The sequence below is a fragment of the Protomyctophum bolini genome (genome assembly GCF_963924005.1).
Source record: "Protomyctophum bolini genome assembly, chromosome: 16".
Classification (NCBI taxonomy): Eukaryota; Metazoa; Chordata; class Actinopteri; order Myctophiformes; family Myctophidae; genus Protomyctophum; species Protomyctophum bolini.
Window position 1 is genome coordinate 34,682,894 of NC_137877.1, and position 18,407 is coordinate 34,701,300.

An 18,407-nucleotide genomic window follows, 5' to 3' on the forward strand; every position below is an offset into this window, starting at 1 on the left:
ACTAGCATGAGGTGAGCCTAAGGTTTAAAATTGCTTATTCTTTCAATTAATGAAATTGATTACTTCAATTAACTGTTGCATCCCGATTGAATGAATGAATGAATGAATGAATGTAGTATGAGTGTATTTATTAGTTAATATGAGATAGATAGATAGATAGATAGATAGATAGATAGATAGATAGATAGATAGATAGATAGATAGATAGATAGATAGATAGATAGATAGATAGATAGATACTGTAGATGTTTGAATTGTGTTTGTGTATGTTCCCTTTAAGTAGAATCGAGGCCAGGATCACTGTAGTTAGAGGAGCAGATTAAAGCAGCATTACATGTAATTATGAAACGGAGCCAAAATCTCCGAGGAGGTGTGTGTGTGTGTGTGTGTGTGTGTGTGTGTGTGTGTGTGTGTGTATACTGTGCACGTGTGCATGTTTTAATATGCAGAGCCTTGCCCAGGGAATCGAGCTGAGTTCTCCATCTGGGAAATAAATGAATTAAAAGAGGAATTACACATCCATGTCCTCGATGGGTTATCACTCTGCGCGCGCACACACACACACACACACACACACACACACTCTAAGGCAGAGAAAATAATGGAATAATGGAAGAGGAAATTGGAGAGAGTAATAGAGAGAGACAATGTGTTTTAACTTGAGAAATAGCATGACCTATACAGTAGGCTGGGCAATATGCACACAGATATCATATTGGTATCTTGATATGGGAGATATTGTCTGGGATTGTGGATATAGTAATATCATGACATATACTGTAGTATGGTTTTAAACCACATTAATCCTCTGTCCCTTTTCTGGGGCAAAGATTCAGCGAAAAAAATCCAGTCTACATCTACAAGGTCACTATGCGACACGTTATAGTGTAGTTCAGCTATTATCACTATTTTTATAGAAATATTTTTGGGTGAATGAATGGGTTCCTTGATGAGGTACCCGTATGGGACTGTAACTCTGAGAGTGTACAAATGGAACCAAATGGACCCGCACACGCAAGGACGTGCACAGATCAGCAGTCTGTTTCCCATTTCTGCAATTTTTCCCAGCTGATGAGCTTTGATGTCATTAGAGTTGATGACATGTGACAGCGATGAAACCGGATAATGAAAATCAATAATGTCAGCTTCTAAAGCCTCCAATTGTATCAGTGTTTGTAAATCCCCCGGCTGGCCAAGTCAGGCCTCACTGCGCGCACACACAGAGTAACTGCACACAGACACAAACTAAATATTGATTCTGACTCGTCTACCCGCTGGACTATGGTTGCTCTGGAGCTGTGGTTAACAAACATTTTCATATCAATGACACCAAAATTGATACATTATTAAGCCACAGCCATCTGAAATGATTTGGTGCGAGTGACACCAATAACACAAATTTTTTTGTTTTCCATAAGCTTATCTACAAGCTCATGATGCAACACATTGTGAGCTTGCTGATCGGCTGTATACAATAGGGTTAAAGTGGTTCAACGGATTGCAGGCTGGGAGTGTACACTGACATTGTAGTTACTTAAATTGGAGACCATGTCTTGGCCAGTTCACCTTCAGTAAATAGAAATCAGTTTCCTTTCCAAGCTTCAAATAACGATCAAAGTAAATCCTCCTGACAAGGCTTTCAGTTGGCGGACATCGACAGACCATTTATACGGTATGTCTAAAATGTAAAAGCAACAAGGCCACAAAACTGTTTCTTATAAGAAAAAGAGGACGTGTCCGACTGTCTGTCTGTCTTGTTGCTAAAATGAGTAGAACCTTGGACTTCTCAGCGGCTAGCTGGACTCAGGGCAGTTCTTAGTCGTTTGACCTCAGATGGAGGAGATGGGAGAACGACAGACACAGCAAATTGATAAATAAGCCTGCCCCCCCCAGCCCCCCCAGTCCACAACCCATTTCCTTTCCTGGATATCTGGACCCAGTGTGTTAAATCCCACATTGCCTCCGTAGCATCACATTGCTGCACGCTAACACACGCGCCTCATGCCCTAGAGTCCATCAATCTCTATCACATCCAGGGAAACGGCTGAAATAAATGGTGTTGGAAAGAAAATAAAATAAAAACTGTGGTCCAAACTGCTTAGTCACATGGATGGAATGGTCTCTCTCTCTCTCTCTCTGCAAACCACTGGACTGATCAGTGCCAAACTGTAAGCATGCACTCAGCCACAGAAGTACCTCCACTTTTTGTCAGATGAAAACCTGACTATAGTGAAAGCCCTTGTTTTGTTATTAATCTTTTTATATATAATTGAACTTTCATTTCAGAATGGAATTCAATTGGTCTCTGATTGGGCTGAAATCGTGCCAAATTTGGTGACTGACCTGGTGGTTCAAGATCTAACGAAAACAAAACAAGATCTACATTGTGGGTCCTGATCCACAGGAAAATAATTATCTTTTTTATTTGAGGTTGGTAATCTTGGAAACTATATTGACTTCAATTCATCTAGTATATTCTTTGTTTTTGGACACTTCATGTATAGTGAATGAATGGAACAAAAACAAACTTCTCCATGAATTCAAGCCTTTCACAGGGTGAGTAATTGTTAGAAACAAAGTGGGGGGGTTACAGTTCCTGCAGCACCATGTTCCCTCAGCCCTGTTCCCTCAAAACTAACATCCAACGCTGCCGCTGCACCTAACTCTATAAACTAACATATAGACCTATAGGGAACATATAGGCGTCATGCCCGACTCTATGCCCAGTCTGTCTCTTAGGCTACCGCTCTTTCGTCTATGGAGGATTGTGTGCTTTTGTATGCAAATAAAGATTTGGTCATGTCGGTTCATTTTGCTGAGAGCTCTTTGACAGGCGCATGTAAAAGCGGTGGCAGCCGCGCCAAGTCCATTAGACGAACACGTCTGAAAGTCACAGACACTGTAAAACTCAGGAACCACTTGGCTACAATGGTACAGAAAGGGTGGCTCATTTGTCTGGAGTGGTGGTGTGTGTGTGTGAGTGTGTGAGTGTGTGTGTGTGTGTGTGTGTGTGTGTGTGTGTGTGTGTGTGTGTGTGTGTGTGTGTGTGTGTGTGTGTGTGTGTGTGTGTGTGTGTGTGTGTGTGTGTGTGTGTGTGTGTGTGTGTGTGTGTGTGTGTGTGTGTGTGTGTGTGTGTGTGGGGGGAGGGGGGGTAAAGGATGAAAAAAGTAACAGATGGAAATACTTTCTGCCTTGATGGATGAGCCGAGAGCTTTCCAAGAAATTAGATTAGTGACCACACCCCGATCTGTCCCTCCCTCTGGAGGTTCAAAGGCCAGGAGACCATACACACCCCTCTCTCGCAAAATACATTTTATTTAAAGATGGTGTACCGCTGTCAGGAATATAAAAGTTATTTTTTGTTAATAGCTCAGGATAACATTACAATTATTGAACAGCACCCAGCAAAGCAGTTGGGCTTTAGTGTCTTGCAGGCCACTGCAACACTATGCGAGGCGCAGGGGCGTCATTTGGAGTTGCCAATTGCCTCCTCCTAGCTTTCACAATGGTGACGGTGCAGTCGGTAGCGCTGTCACCTCACAGCTAGAAGGTCCCGGATTCGATTTCTTCTGCAGACATGTGTGCACTGGGGAGCGTGTTCTCTCCTCCATGTCATCAGTGCCAGTACCCCAGGTGGGGTTGGCGAAAGAGCCTTTCTGTGTGGAGTTTGCATGTAATCCAGGTGTCTATACTGGCTCCCATGCAGGAGCCGGGGCGCCCGATGGCGGGGAAAGGAAGTGGTTGGAATAACGTGTTCCTTACTTCCTTCCACACATTACCTACTGGGGAAAGTCCCCCTGTCAGGAGATAAGAAGCTGCCTGCTCACTCCTCATGCATTGAAGCTCAGTTCGGGGCTCTCCCCAGGTTGGCAGAGGGAGAGTAGCGCCCACGATTACAGCTTAGGCAATTGGAACAAAAATTGTGGGATGAAAACATTTAAGAGGAAAAGGAAAAAATTGATAATAATGGCCGATATATCACCGATATGTCAGTGTTCCATAAATGCACAACACAAAAGAACAAAATGAGACGGCAGAGCAAAACCTGGAAATTGAAAAAGTCTACCGGTATTTAATAACACTGATAAAAACATTATCATTATTCTTTTGTTACACACTTCTAAACAAAGTGATATCATGGATGACTGAACAGTGATTTCAGGAACAGTAGATGAAAAAATAAATGCTTTTAATTAAATGCTTTTTATTGGACTTGTTATCTGCTGTCCGTTTATGTGAAGGTAGGTATACTAATGCATGGTGTTGTGATAATTGACTGGCTATTTCCAGACATGCAGACAGAAGCTGTAATTATATGCTGTCCTGTATTAGGGTGTGGCTCGTGCGTGCGTGCGTGCATTTTTTATCTCCTTTGATCTGTGACCTATTGTAATTGGATAAACTATATTTCTCACACACACACACACAAATCTATACACGTGCACAACCTCTCACAACTACACGTGCACTGTGCACATGCACAGAAACACAAATTCAAGCAGGCACACAGACATACAGTAGTAGTGTATGTGTTGTATGTGTACATTGTGTGTGTGTGTGTGTGTGTGTGTGTGTGTGTGTGTGTGTGTGTGTGTGTGTGTGTGTGTGTGTGTGTGTGTGTGTGTGTTGCCCCAGGCATGCTCGCTCTCTCTGTCTGTAGGGATGGGCGTAGACCTATTCCTTTTGTTGTGTCAATCACAATCGAGTGGTGTTACTAATGTGGAATATTTCAACATGTGCAGACACTCATATGTATTCACTTGTAGACGCGCACGCGTGCACACACGCACACACGCGCACACACACACACACACACACACACACACACACACACACACACACACACACACGAAATGTTTATTTATGTCCACATAATGAGAAATACAGGAATACCTTGTACAAAGGACATAAACACTACATGCCAGTGCAGTTTGACAGTGGGAGAGCAGCCAGTTACAATGTGCATGGACGGCAAAGCATCGTTACATACAGTACAGCTGACATATCGGGGGGGGGACACACACGCACACGCCAAAGTGCACAAAAACATAAATGGAGATACTTTTTCCTTACTTTTACACCTAATGTAAATGTAGCGTGACTGCTTTGTGTGTGCAGGCAGTTCAGGGAATAAATTCCTGTAAAGGTTCAAGGTTCTTGTGTACATAAGAATAAAGTCTGGCTTCCTTGTAAAAAAAAAAGATAAACAAGACCAAAATAATAAAAAATACTAACTAGGCTAATACTAATAAGGGAGTAAGAAAGTTAACATAATATAATGTATGTGCATATCCATCAACATTCTCTCACCTTTTTTTCCCTTTTTTTTCCCTAACAGCTGCCACGGTATCATACTGTATGTATACAGCAGTTAGAGGAAGGGAACAGCCTAGCACCTTACGGTGCCAAAGGCACCGTAAGTACTTCAAAGTTACAAAAGAAACCCTGAAGTTATTTCTTCTAGATTGTACATTTTGTATTTTGGTGTAGTTTTGAGTGTGACATCTATAGTGTAGCATCCAGTGTAAACGTACTACGAGCACGGCTCTATAGTGCTGAGGGTTGAAGTGCAGAGGTTTCACATCCCATCCTCAACCCCTGGCATAGTTCTAATAGGAAGTCACGGATCTATAGCAGAGACTGAGGCTTTTCGTTTTCACAAGATAAAGAAAAGTCTGGGAAAACAAGCCACATTTCCTGGTCTAGGAGTGGGAGTGAACTACAGTGCAGAGGGGCATGGCTCCAAAATGAGGTGATGTCAGTGTTCTCTACCGTTTTCTACCAGGGAGGGGAGAACCAAGCGGCACCCGGCCGCCACCTAGTCTAGACCAGACATCACGCTGCATGGCTGGGCAAGGCTATAGCTGCACATGCAGGCTGGGGTTGAGTTCTTCAGTTTGAAAATTGCTCTAATCTTTGATCTATTTGTGTTTAATTCACAATATGAAATCAGAATAGTTGTGAACGAAAGCGGTGATTGCTGGGGTCAATGCGAATTGCTTAGGTCGACCAAACGGTTTAGGGAATACAGCTTTTTGAAGAATGGGTTTCTGATAACATGGCATTCTGAGGAATTGGGCTTCAATGGTCTTTCATACCGTCTCAGTTAAAAGTCTTTGGAAAAATGATTTGAATTTGAATTGAATTTAGTTAATATTTTACCCAACAAATAAATAATGGTCAATTTGCTACACTGCCAGTTACTTTTATCATGAAATGAATAAACATCAAACCATAATACATATGGCACCCCAAGGCGGATAGGGATTCCCTATTTGTTGACTTTAATTGCTACTTTTACTGAAGTAAGAAATTGCAATATGTCTTCCAACACTGCGTGTGCACAAAATAAACGACTGGCTACCTATTCAAGGTTTCATAAGTGCAGTACTGACACAGCCTCATTGTTACAGAGATTACAATAATGATGATCATAAATTTCCTATGACGAGTGACACTCTCACGCGCACACACACACGCCCACAACATGGCATGCACACGCAACTTTCGCAATCTGTGTTTGTTCTCTGCAGATTGTAATTAAGTCGTCAGCAGACAGCTGTGATATATACTGTGGAGCAGAATAAAATGTGCGTTCTTTCCTCTCAAAAAAAAGTGACAGTTTGATGTGTTCTGGGGGTTGAGACAGACAGACAGTAAACAGTGTGGTCACCTACGTAGGAGGCCACTTGGGGACAAACATGACTATATGCTCCGTGCAGGGTTGCTGTGGTGACTCTTCTGGGTATAGAAAAAATACACAATTTGCGCCAATTTCATTGTGTGTGTGTGTGTGTGTGTGTGTGTGTGTGTGTGTGTGTGTGTCTCTCTCTCTCTCTCTCTCTATCACAGACAGAATGGATTAATAAAGAGCAAAGTATTGCTAAATGGCAATAAAACTGAAGCTATGTTGTTCACTCCACAAGCTATTTCAGCTCCAGTGACCATCTCCACTCTCGATGGAACTCCCATCGAGTGGGTGGAGCGCTACAAATACCTTGGCTTTTGGTTGGATAAACACCTTCATTTCAAATGTCATTGATTCCTAGTGCAAAAAGCTTAAATTCACTCTGGGTTTCTTCTACAGATTGAAGGCTTATTTGCTTGTTCAGCTCATAAAAAACTGGTCATTGGTCCGTTTCTGTCCCAATTGGATTATGGTGATACCATTTATGGGTTTGCCTGCTCCTCCACCTTGGCCAAATTGGATCCCTTGTACCATGCTGCACTGAGATTCATAACTAATTCACCTTTCAGAACACATCACTGTACGTTGTATGCTCGGTTGGTTCTCATTGGCATCTCGCAGGCTGCAGCATTGGCATATTTTCATTTATAAAGCCATTCTGGGTGACCTGCCGTCTTACATTTCATCCAAATTCGACCAAATTCGACTTGGTCCAAAATGGTCTCAACCTCAGGTCAAATGCTTGGCTGCATTCAAATCCGAGGGGGGTAAAAAATGTCTTGGCCCTTGGTCGTGGAACGATCTACAGTCCGGACTGAAATTGGCTTTGAAAGTTTCCTTGAGAAGTTTCAAAAGCATCATCTTCATCTTAGATGTACAGTCCAACATCTGCACATGTTTGGATGTACTAGCCTAGATATTTATTATGTCGGTTCAGTTTTTGTATATTGTGGATTTTGCCCTGCTACTAAAAAATTAGGACTTTGGTGATGTGTTGTATTTATTCATAGGTACTTTGAGGTGTATTATGGTGTTTTATTTGCTGTGCCAAAATGTAACATTGACGATGCAGTAGGGAAGTGTAATTTTATTTCTGCCTCTGGGCCAGTTCCCACTAAAAGAGACGCAGTCTCAATGTGTTTTTACTAAAGGTTAAATAAATCACAGACAGAACAGAACTCGATTAAAATCCCTATGTCTATTTGGTTAAAAAAGTAGGCTTAGAGGGAATATTGTGTTATAGTGTGTTGTTGCAACCGTAGGTGACACGCTCCCTATATGGCCGTCTCCATATATGACGATCACGACACTGACCTCATCAAACCCTGGATAGCCATACATGGACAAGATCATCACCTACATCTTCATATGAAGCCGGCCAGCAACTCTACATCTGACCTCATAGACACCATGTTGATCTGACCTCATGAAACCATTAGATCTCCATATACTGCATGTACTCAGAACAGGTCAGCTCCAAAATATGGAGCTGACCTGTTCTGACATTCCATATGTTGATCCTTCCCCATCCGTCCATCCTCTTCGAAGTCTCCCTTTTGACTGATACCTGTCCATTAAAATTCTACGGGCCCGCCCCAAAGTTATTAGAGCAGCCGTGCCCGTCAGCCGGTAAAAACTAGAGTAAAAACTAGGCCAGCAAATTAAGGCTCGGCCCTACCTGGGCTGGCCCGAGGCCCCGCCTGGCCTTACTAATTAGCACACATTTTACGCTACCCGGACCGAAAACATACTTTTAAAAGAAATGAAGAAAAAAAGGTCCATATACAGTATGGGCCTTCCCAGACCTGTTGTTTCAGCACCCTTTAGGTCGAGGTCGCTTATAGCCCTCAGGACATCTTACTGGTATAGAGTGAGAGTGTGTGTGTGTGTGTGTGTGTGTGTGTGTGTGTGTGTGTGTGTGTGTGTGTGTCCGCCCCTGCGCCTGTGAATTGTACTTTGAGGTGTCCTCAGATCCGACTGAAATGCGCTGGCATACAGTGTGTCACAGTGTGATGGATGTGTTTGAGCGGCTTTGGAATGGAAATGGATGGAAATGGAAGATGAGTCTCATTAAAATGTGACAGACTTTACAGGAGGGACGATACTATGCCACTATGAGAGAGAGAGAGAGAGAGAGAGAGAGAGAGAGAGATGGGGGGGTAGGGAGACAGAGGAATACAGAGAGGGAGCTGAACTTGAATATAAATAGGAAGTTGTTGTACAGAACTGCTTTTGAAACATGACAAAAGAGGTCAATGGAGGTCACTGTGTGTGTGTCTCTCCCTACGCATGCATTCTGTGCGTGCATGCGTGCGTGCGTGCGATATTCAATGTGGATTCCTCTGCGACTATGCAGGCGATGATAACATGCATTCAACAGGGTGTCAAGAGAATTTACAATCAAAAGCTGACATCAAGGCACGGTTTGTGTACAATCAAAAGCTGACATCAAGGCTCGGTTTGTGTGCCAGTTTGTGCGTACCATCTGTGCGGAACCACGAGACGCACTTCAAGTTTTGTCGTGGCCGATCTGAGCCATTGCGTAGAGGAACAGATGAGACCGGATGCCATATTGTACATCCAATTGTCATTATGCTCAGAAGAGGAGAGGGGAACTGTCGTCTCCCGTTACTAAAACTGAATCACCAATTTGTTATCCGTGTTTGAAGTGAATCTAATGCTTATCTGACGAGTCTCTTGGGAAGAAAGAAGCAAGGGAAACACTTAACGCCGCCGGAATTCAACACCAACCACTAAAGCATCAGAAGTAGAACATAACACAGAACTATAGCTGCAAGCTGCCATTGTCGGGGTCGAAACAATTGGGCATTGAAGTGGGAGCACTGACACAGTGGCTGTATAAAACAATGAAACATTGGAGTAGGAGCAAAGCTATAGCAGTTGTATGAAGCATTGGTACAACGAGGCCCTGAACACTAACTAAAGCTTTAAAAGAATCTGTTTCTGTGAAACCAGGTAGCCACGTAAAACTGATTTGGAGAAACTGTTACATCATTTGTGCATGCCCATTGTTGCGTATTTTAATGAGCATGCACCTGGAAACAATAACATTAACATAGGTCAAATATGTTTGTTCATGGCGTCCCTGAATTAAAGTAATTTGTAATAAAGTAAAAAAACCTTTATATTCTATATTAGGTTTATATTTTTGAGCTGTACGCCATAATCATCCAGATTAAAACAAAAAAAGGTTTTAACCCTCTTATTCCCAGCCTTAAATCACATCTTTTTGTGGCTTAGGCCAGATTTGGCGACTTTTTGAATGACAATAGAAAAATGTGAGATATGACCACAATGGCATGAAATATCTCATTTCCAAGCTGCATGTCTCTACTTCACAATGAAAAAGGAATTATGACTCTAGCATGTTCCTTCGTTGACTTATAAGCATTTTAGTACAACTTGGTTTCACTGTTCACTGAAAACCAAGGTGTATTAAAATGCTTATTACTAAACAATGGAATATGCTAGAGTCATAATTTTTCTTTCATTGTGAAGTAGAGACATGCAGCTTGAAAATGAGATATTTCATGCCATTGTGGTCATATCTCACATTTTTCCATTGCCATTCAAAAAGTCGCCAAAGCTGGCCAATGCTGGCCAATGCCCCATTTCTTAATTCGTCATTTTCATGCAAAAAGAAAAAACAGCGGTCTAAATAAATTATATATATATAATCCGGCAGTTTAACTGTAACACCCAAAACTGCCACCAGATGGCGGGAACGCACCATTATGCTGAAAATGCCGTTAGAGTCAAATCTCTTGACATCACTTCCTGTTCAAGGGTGTAAACAACAAGTGAAAGTTTGACATCTCAGAAGATACCCTGACTCTTCCGCATTGCTAAACTAGCATTAGCTCTTTCTTATTTTACTCAAATTAAGCTCAAAAAAGGCCCAGAAGATCTCAAAATGTCCGATTTTTTGCCGCGATTCACATAGAGACGGCGCGCGTGCACGATAGTGCGGATTTCGGCCGGTTTTTAGTAGATTACATAAAAATAAAAAATAAAATGCAAAAAAATCGGAAAAAAATGATAATTTTATTAATTTTTTTTTGAATTATTGTCTACCACGTCCACAACGTCCTTGGCCTTGAGGGATTTGTTGATAGCACGTCAAAAAACACATCCTTGGCCATGAACCAGTTAAATACCTCACTTTATGCACAATGAATTGAGAATATATGAAAGTTCAATTTTTGAATTATATTACAGAAGAAAATGAACTTTTACAAAATATTCTAATTCATTGAGATGGAGATGGAGCTGTATATTCTTTCAGAGAAACTTAAATCTTTGCTTCTGGGGAGATCCCTGGAACAACATATTTTTAGATGGGGGCCAATTGCATATATTTTGGGGGTCCTTGACATGAAAATGTTTTTCAGAAAATGTAGAAGACATTTGTAGAATCGTCTAAATGGGTTAAACATAACATTCTTAAAAGGAAAAGCATGTATTGAATTAAGCCGTAACATAAGAAACCATAACAATGAACGAGGACAAAGCAGAGGAATGACCCCCTCCCCCAATATGACCAGTGAAGTTGAGAAGCAAGGGAGTAATATTGTGTGACATTTTGGCACACCGGTGCCAATATTTAACAGTTTAACCTTGAGTGTACTTCTCATATACTGTGTAATTGCGCTCATTATTCTTGTCTGCAGACCAATTAGCATGGAAGTTGTAAAGTATAATTAATGGGCATTTTTTATTTGACTAATCAGTAATGACAAAACACTCAACTGCTGTTATAAGTAATACGCCACACACCACACAATCAATCCTTTGTTTTTAGAGGAGATTCAAGTTTGTTCCCAACCGGTGTCTGCCTCTTCCGGCATGATATCCATGTGTGACATTCTGTGTTAAAGTCCTTATACATATAATATACATCCTAATATAATATATTCGCCACATCACCCGCAGTGTGTATATAGAGCCTACATTTTCAAACAATAGAATCCCTATTCTGCATGCCATCAGAGGCAGAAATGGTGCAGTGAAAATAGCACATCCACAAGTGTTGCAATGTAACGCATGACGATTCGTCACACAGCTAAGTATACAGGGCTTCTCCATATATACTGTAAGTGATCTGCTCTCCTGCACAGATTCCCAGACCGGCCTCCTCCCCTCCTCATACCTCCCACTGTCTGTCACAACCCTGCCTGTCCAACCATTACACCGACCCGACGCCTCCTCGCAAGGAAGAAACAACCCCAGAGAGAAACGGGGAGGGGGGGGGGGGGGGGGTGAGTGCGAGGAGATAGTAAGGAGGGAGGAGAAGGAGAGTGGGCGGACGAACGCGGAGCATATTCTCAGAACAATTTGCCAGCAACCTGGCTGGAAAACAACACACTTCCCAGCGGTGGAGAGCAGCTGCTCTCTCTCTCTCTCTCTCTCTCTCTCTCTCTCGCCACAGCGCAGCGCTGTGCTGCGAGCCCGCGGCTCCCACATTGACCCCTTCCTTCACAAACACACCAGGCCTGCAGCCAGAAGGCGTTTGGTCGGACTCCAGCGCGCCAGACACACCCGCACAGTCGCACAACAGGATGCACGGTGGTTCTGTCCACAAGAGGGGGAAATGGATCCAACACCAGACCCAGTCTGTCTCTGTATGTCTGTCTGATTGACTAACTGTCTGTCTGTCTAGCCAGTGGTTCTCTTCCAAAGGAAGACAGGATATATCGTATATTTTCGAGTATTTGGGTCCAAAATGCAGCCTGTCACATGTATACCATCTCTCGCACACCCACACACAAAACTGCAGATGGAGGAGAGTGCCAGGCCAGGCCTATTTAAATGTATATACTTTCTGTATCTCTTCTTTCAAAATATGTTGTGCCAGGGATACAAGATTTGTGTTAACATGTTTAAAAATCTTGTTTTTTTAAGTAGCAGATTGTTGTGAGCTTGCCAATGTAAAGTGTTTCACAGAAAGACAGACAAAAATAAATTGTATGTGGAAAGTAACGTTGCATAGAAGTGTCTGCGTGCATGGCAGAGTGTGGGGGGTGGGGGTGTTGACACCAAAATGAGCCAAGACGGCCATCGTAATTCATCATAAATGATTAATTATTTTTTATTTAACACCATAGCCAGTAAGATAAGCCTACAATATATACTGATATTTTCTCTGCCAAAATAATCACGGAATACGTCCACGCCTCCACAAGTTGCGTGCCCATGTGGATCTGCTCAGATCCACATGGTGGAGGTCCCTCCTCCACCGCCCGATCTGGCAGCGAGTCAAATAAAGTGTAGCCAATCTATACCTGCTGAAGATATTAGGCTTAGGGCACCCAAATGGCCAGCAGCGGCACGGACAGTAAATGTCTTCTTCACTGTGTTTACTGTGTTCATATAGCGCCACACTGATAAGAGTCTTCTTCACTGTGTTTACTGTGTTCATATACACTGATAAGAGGCCATAAAGCAGGCGGTCCCAGGACAGTAGGGAGAACAATGAGGATGATGATGGGTTGTCTGTGGTGGGGAGCAAGGCAGCAGACCAGACCATAAGTCAGGGGCCGTCCAGCCCCTCTGGGGAAGCCCACGGCGAACAGAACAATAGAGCCACGACCGCCATGCTTCTGTTAGGACCAGGGAACGGCTCCCAGTGGACGGACACTACACTCGCACACAAACCTCAATGTCTTAACATGCGCCTCTGTGTGTGGGCCTGTTGCTGTGTGTGTGTGTGTGTGTGTGTGTGTGTGTGTGTGTGAAAGAAAAGAGATAAAGAAATTGCATGTGAATATGGAGTCCTTTGATATGTAGGGGGGTGCGCATGCGTGCATGCGTGCGTGGGCCTGTGTGCATGTTTTACAGAAAGACAGACAAATGAATTGTATGTGGAAAGTAACGTTGCATAGAAGTGTGTGCGTGCGTGCGTGGCAGAGTTTATGTGTGTGTGTGCGTGGGGCTTTTTCGTATGTGCACACGCAGGCACACCACAGCCAAAAACAACACCCACAACACCACTCTCTATTGCATTAGCAGTGCCAGAGGAGTTGGCCTTTTGGCCTCCGAAACAACAGGGATGGGAGATTGAATTATCTGAATGCGGGCAGAGGAGAGAGGAGCCTAGAACAGCAGTGACTGGGGGTCCTCAGCGCTCTGCAGGAAACACGAGCCCCCCTTCCCGGATTGATCTCATGTTGAGACGTAATTGCATCGGGGAAGTCGGAGCCGCACAGGGGAATGACTCCTATAGCACTGGTTCTGAACATGAGGACAGGGGACCCCGGTGGGTTCTTGAGGGGTTTCCAGGGGGTCCGTAATGGTTCCATTGGTACACTCTTAAGAGTTGAATTAACAGAGGATGTACTGTGTCGATTGGGGTCTCGAGTCTTGAGACACACATCCGACTTAAACAAAGAAATCCGGTGACGTTATCCCCTTCCCCTCTTCGCTCATTGCAGGACATGATGTATGTGTAGTCAGAAGAATGAATGAATCACTGCGCTCTAGGTTACAGCAGAATACAGTGAGTAGAGAGAGACCGTTATGCGCTGGTGTGCAATCAATTATTCAACAGTGTGGAGGACAAGGTTGGCTCGGGGCATAAAGGAACACACAGCTCTGCTTTACAGCAGATACAGGCCATTCTTTTGTCCAATAAAACCATTTGATTAGCTCACTAGTGTCATGCTGTGAACGCACTACAGCTGTGTGAAAGGCGAGGACACCGGACAGGACAGCACAACTGGACTGCTACTTGAGTCAAGGTATAGATACTCCTGGTCAAATATCACTCCACTACAAGTGAAAGTTGCTAAGTATTCAAAGCTCTCTTTTTTTGCTTTCTTGTTTCATCACTTCAGATTGTACTTGTTCATCCTGTATCCTGGATGTGCGAGTTCTCTCTCCTGATTGGGTCAAATTGGTAATGTATTTTCTGTTCACTAAAGACCTGGAGAGATGCAATATGTTACTGAACAAACACTTAATGATTACTATCAGAAAGTTACAGAGCTATTTAATACTTATTTTAACAAAATATAAGACCATGACACCTTTTCGTAACAATCATGACCTCTATCCCTGCCCAGACGGTCCCCCTGAATTCCCTGTCATTGATGCCCTTTCTTGCCCACGTTTTGCCCAGGGTGTTCTTCCCCTCATTCTGCTCACCTCCTGTAGTTTAAACTTTGTGTCATTTCCTGTGTTTGCCCTTCTTTGAAGTTGTACTCATGACATTCTTCTTAGAAGCAAAGTTAGGGTTTCCAACAACTCTTTGGCTCCAGTATTTCTGCAGTTGGGTCCTAATAAGGGTCCTAATAAGACTCCTAACTGTGCCTGAGCCATATCATTGGGTCCTAATAAGACTCCTAACTGTGCCTGAGCCGTATCGTTGGGTCCTAGTAGGACTCCTAACAGTGCCTGAGCCGTATCGTTGGGTCCTAATAAGACTCCTAACTGTGCCTGAGCCATATCGTTGGGTCCGAATAGGACTAGTCCTAACTGTGCCTGAGCCATATCGTTGGGTCCTAATAAGACTCCTAACTGTGCCTGAGCCATATCGTTGGGTCCGAATAGGACTAGTCCTAACTGTGCCTGAGCCATATCGTTGGGTCCTAATAAGACTCCTAACTGTGCCTGAGCCATATCGTTGGGTCCTAATAGGACTCCTAAATGTGCCTGAGCAGTATCGTGACACCATTTAACTGGTGCCTCATGTCTTATATTATAGTGATTAGGCACCAGCTTTACTTTAGAATGGGAAAACTGATCACTGGCATTCTTTCTCAAGTGCTTTCAATATTTAAATAAGCAGTACGCAGTAAGAAATCCTCAGTAGGCTATTGATTTAACTCTGAGAGTGAACACTGTGATTGTATTGTGTTGAGCAAGAAAGAATAAAGGCAGAACTGAGCTCAGTTGGTGGTTTGTAATCTCTGCCAGTATCGCTTACACTGTATATTGGAATGGTTTTGTGGAGCCGGTGTGTGTATGTGTGTGTGTGTGTGTGTGTGTGTGTGTGTGTGTGTGTGTGTGTGTGTGTGTGTGCACGCGTGTGTGCGTGCGTGCGTGCGTGTGCAAGTGAGTGGGTGCGAGACAAGAGTGTGTGTGTGCGCAGAGTACTTCAGACAGCAGTGTGTGACCTTTCCTCGTCTCCTGCAGGCATCTGGCAGTGACCTCATACCGCTGGCGTGAAGACACACGCAAACACTCTAAGCTTAAACCTAACCCTAAACACACCAGCACAATCTTCCAGAAAAGTCCCCACTTTCCACAACTATTTTCAAATTTCTATCCTTTTCTGGACCCATCTGGGCCATAACAACCAGAGACAAAATTGCACATTATGAAGAAGAGGGCGGTGTTAGCCAGGCTTAATTTATGCTCCGTCATAATAGAGCGCGTTGCAGGCAAACAATAGCAGGACACAAAACGTTGTGAGTGTATACAGTATACAGTATCTGCCATTTTCTACATGCGACCAGTGTTCGGCAAGATACAGTATCTTATGTGTTTATGTAAGTTAGTGCTTTAAAAATATATCTTGGTTAAATAAAAAAATAATTGCATTGAAACTTATTTTACATTGAAACTTACTTTTACATTGAAATTTACTTTTTGTTTTGCCTGGCTTTAAAATGGAGCAGGCAGCTCTTCATCATCTTGAACTTGCCTCCACATTGGCCGTGTATTACAGTAGACATTTGAACTATATCTCAACTTTGTTAATCCACGTTTTGCTGTCGACCTTCTGCCGATGTGGGCGGCCCTCTCCTCGACAATGCATTGAACCTTGATCGGCTCTCTCTCAAAACCCGGCAGTTAAATCCGCCAGTAAAATACAGCAGCCGGTGAGAAAACATATTGAACCTGTGGACCCAGTGGATATCCTGTGCCAAATATCAGTAACAATAAGGGCACTTTCCCCTCCGATTGTTAGGGAGGGCTAACAGATTGTTTTCCCTAGAGTCTATGTTCGGTTTTTCGGAGAGGGGAGAAGAAGAGAGAAGCAGAAAGAGTCACAGCGACATACAGAGAGCGATGAGAATGCAAAGCAGAAGAATGAAAAGCTTTTAGGATTACTTTCAATTTCACAAGCATTATCGTCTCATCAAAAAGGAGAACACGACACGCTGTTTACCGAAGAGGATTACACAACTAAATGGATCAGACAGCAGCACACACATGCCTATTCAGTAAAGAGAAATAATGGAGAGGGAGACAGTGTAGAAGAGACAGAGAGTAGAAAGCTGAGAGGGAGACAGTGTAGGAGAGACAGAGAGTAGGAAAGCTGAGAGGGAGACAGTGTAGGAGAGACAGAGAGTAGGAAAGCTGAGAGGGAGACAGTTTAGGAGAGACAGAAAGTAGGAAAGCTGAGAGGGAGACAGTGTAGGAGAGACAGAGAGTAGGAAAGCTGAGAGGGAGACAGTGTAGGAGAGACAGAGAGTAGGAAAGCTGAGAGGGAGACAGTGTAGGAGAGACAGAGAGTAGAAAGCTGAGAGGGAGACAGTGTAGGAGAGACAGAGAGTAGAAAGCTGAGAGGGAGACAGTGTAGGAGATACAGAGAGTAGGACAGCTGAGAGAGAGACAGTGTAGGAGAGACAGAGAGTAGAAAGCTGAGAGAGAGACAGTGTAGGAGAGACAGAGAGTAGAAAGCTGAGAGGGAGAAAGTGTAGGAGAGACAGAGAGTAGAAAGCTGAGAGGGAGACAGTGTAGGAGAGACAGAGAGTAGAAAGCTGAGAGGGAGACAGTGTAGGAGAGACAGAGAGTAGAAAGCTGAGAGGGAGACAGTGTAGGAGAGACAGACAGTATAAAGCTGAGAGGGAGACAGTGTAGGAGAGACAGAGAGTAGGAAAGCTGAGAGGGAGACAGTGTAGGAGAGACAGACAGTAGGAAAGCTGAGAGGGAGACAGTGTAGGAGAGACAGAGAGTAGGAAAGCTGAGAGGGAGACAGTGTAGGAGAGACAGACAGTAGGAAAGCTGAGAGGGAGACAGTGTAGGAGAGACAGACCGTATAAAGCTGAGAGGGAGACAGTGTAGGAGAGACAGAGTATAAAGCTGAGAGAGAGACAGTGTGTAGGAGAGACCAGGGGCCCTATTTTCGTCCATGCTAAACTACTTTGCCTTGTTTTTAAAGCATTTTTACTATAAATATTTTACTGTAACTATTTAAAGATGTTTTTCAAAATAGTAAAAAAGGAAAAGTAATTTAGGGATAAGGGGATTAGCGCACACACACACACACAAACACACACACACACACACTGAAGGGCAGGCCCCAAACGTCTCATTTTAGCCTGGAGGAACAATTCAACCACTACAGCGTAGCTCTGGCAGTAGCCTAAGAATTCATTTATTTTCCTTAAAAAGAAAAGTTGTATTGAAAGTTGTAGAAAGTACAAGCTTGTAGCTGTTCACTACTTTGGGTCGCGGGGAGATATATGTATCATATTTCTCTTTTGGGTCTCGAGCTAAAAGGTCTTACAGTCTATGTTTTGAAATATGCAACTTGAATCTGAAAATGGAAGTCAATGAGGCTCAGATCGGGCTGAAACGGCACCCAAATTTGAAGATGAAGCCGGGAGTCACCAAATCATTGACACCATGCAGGGATATATCGTAACGGTTATGGATTCCCAAACGTATTTCTGTATCAGGGGAGGGGCCCCCCCTCTGACCACTTAAAGGGAGAAACCGTGGTTACTGAACAAACACTGTATAGCAATGA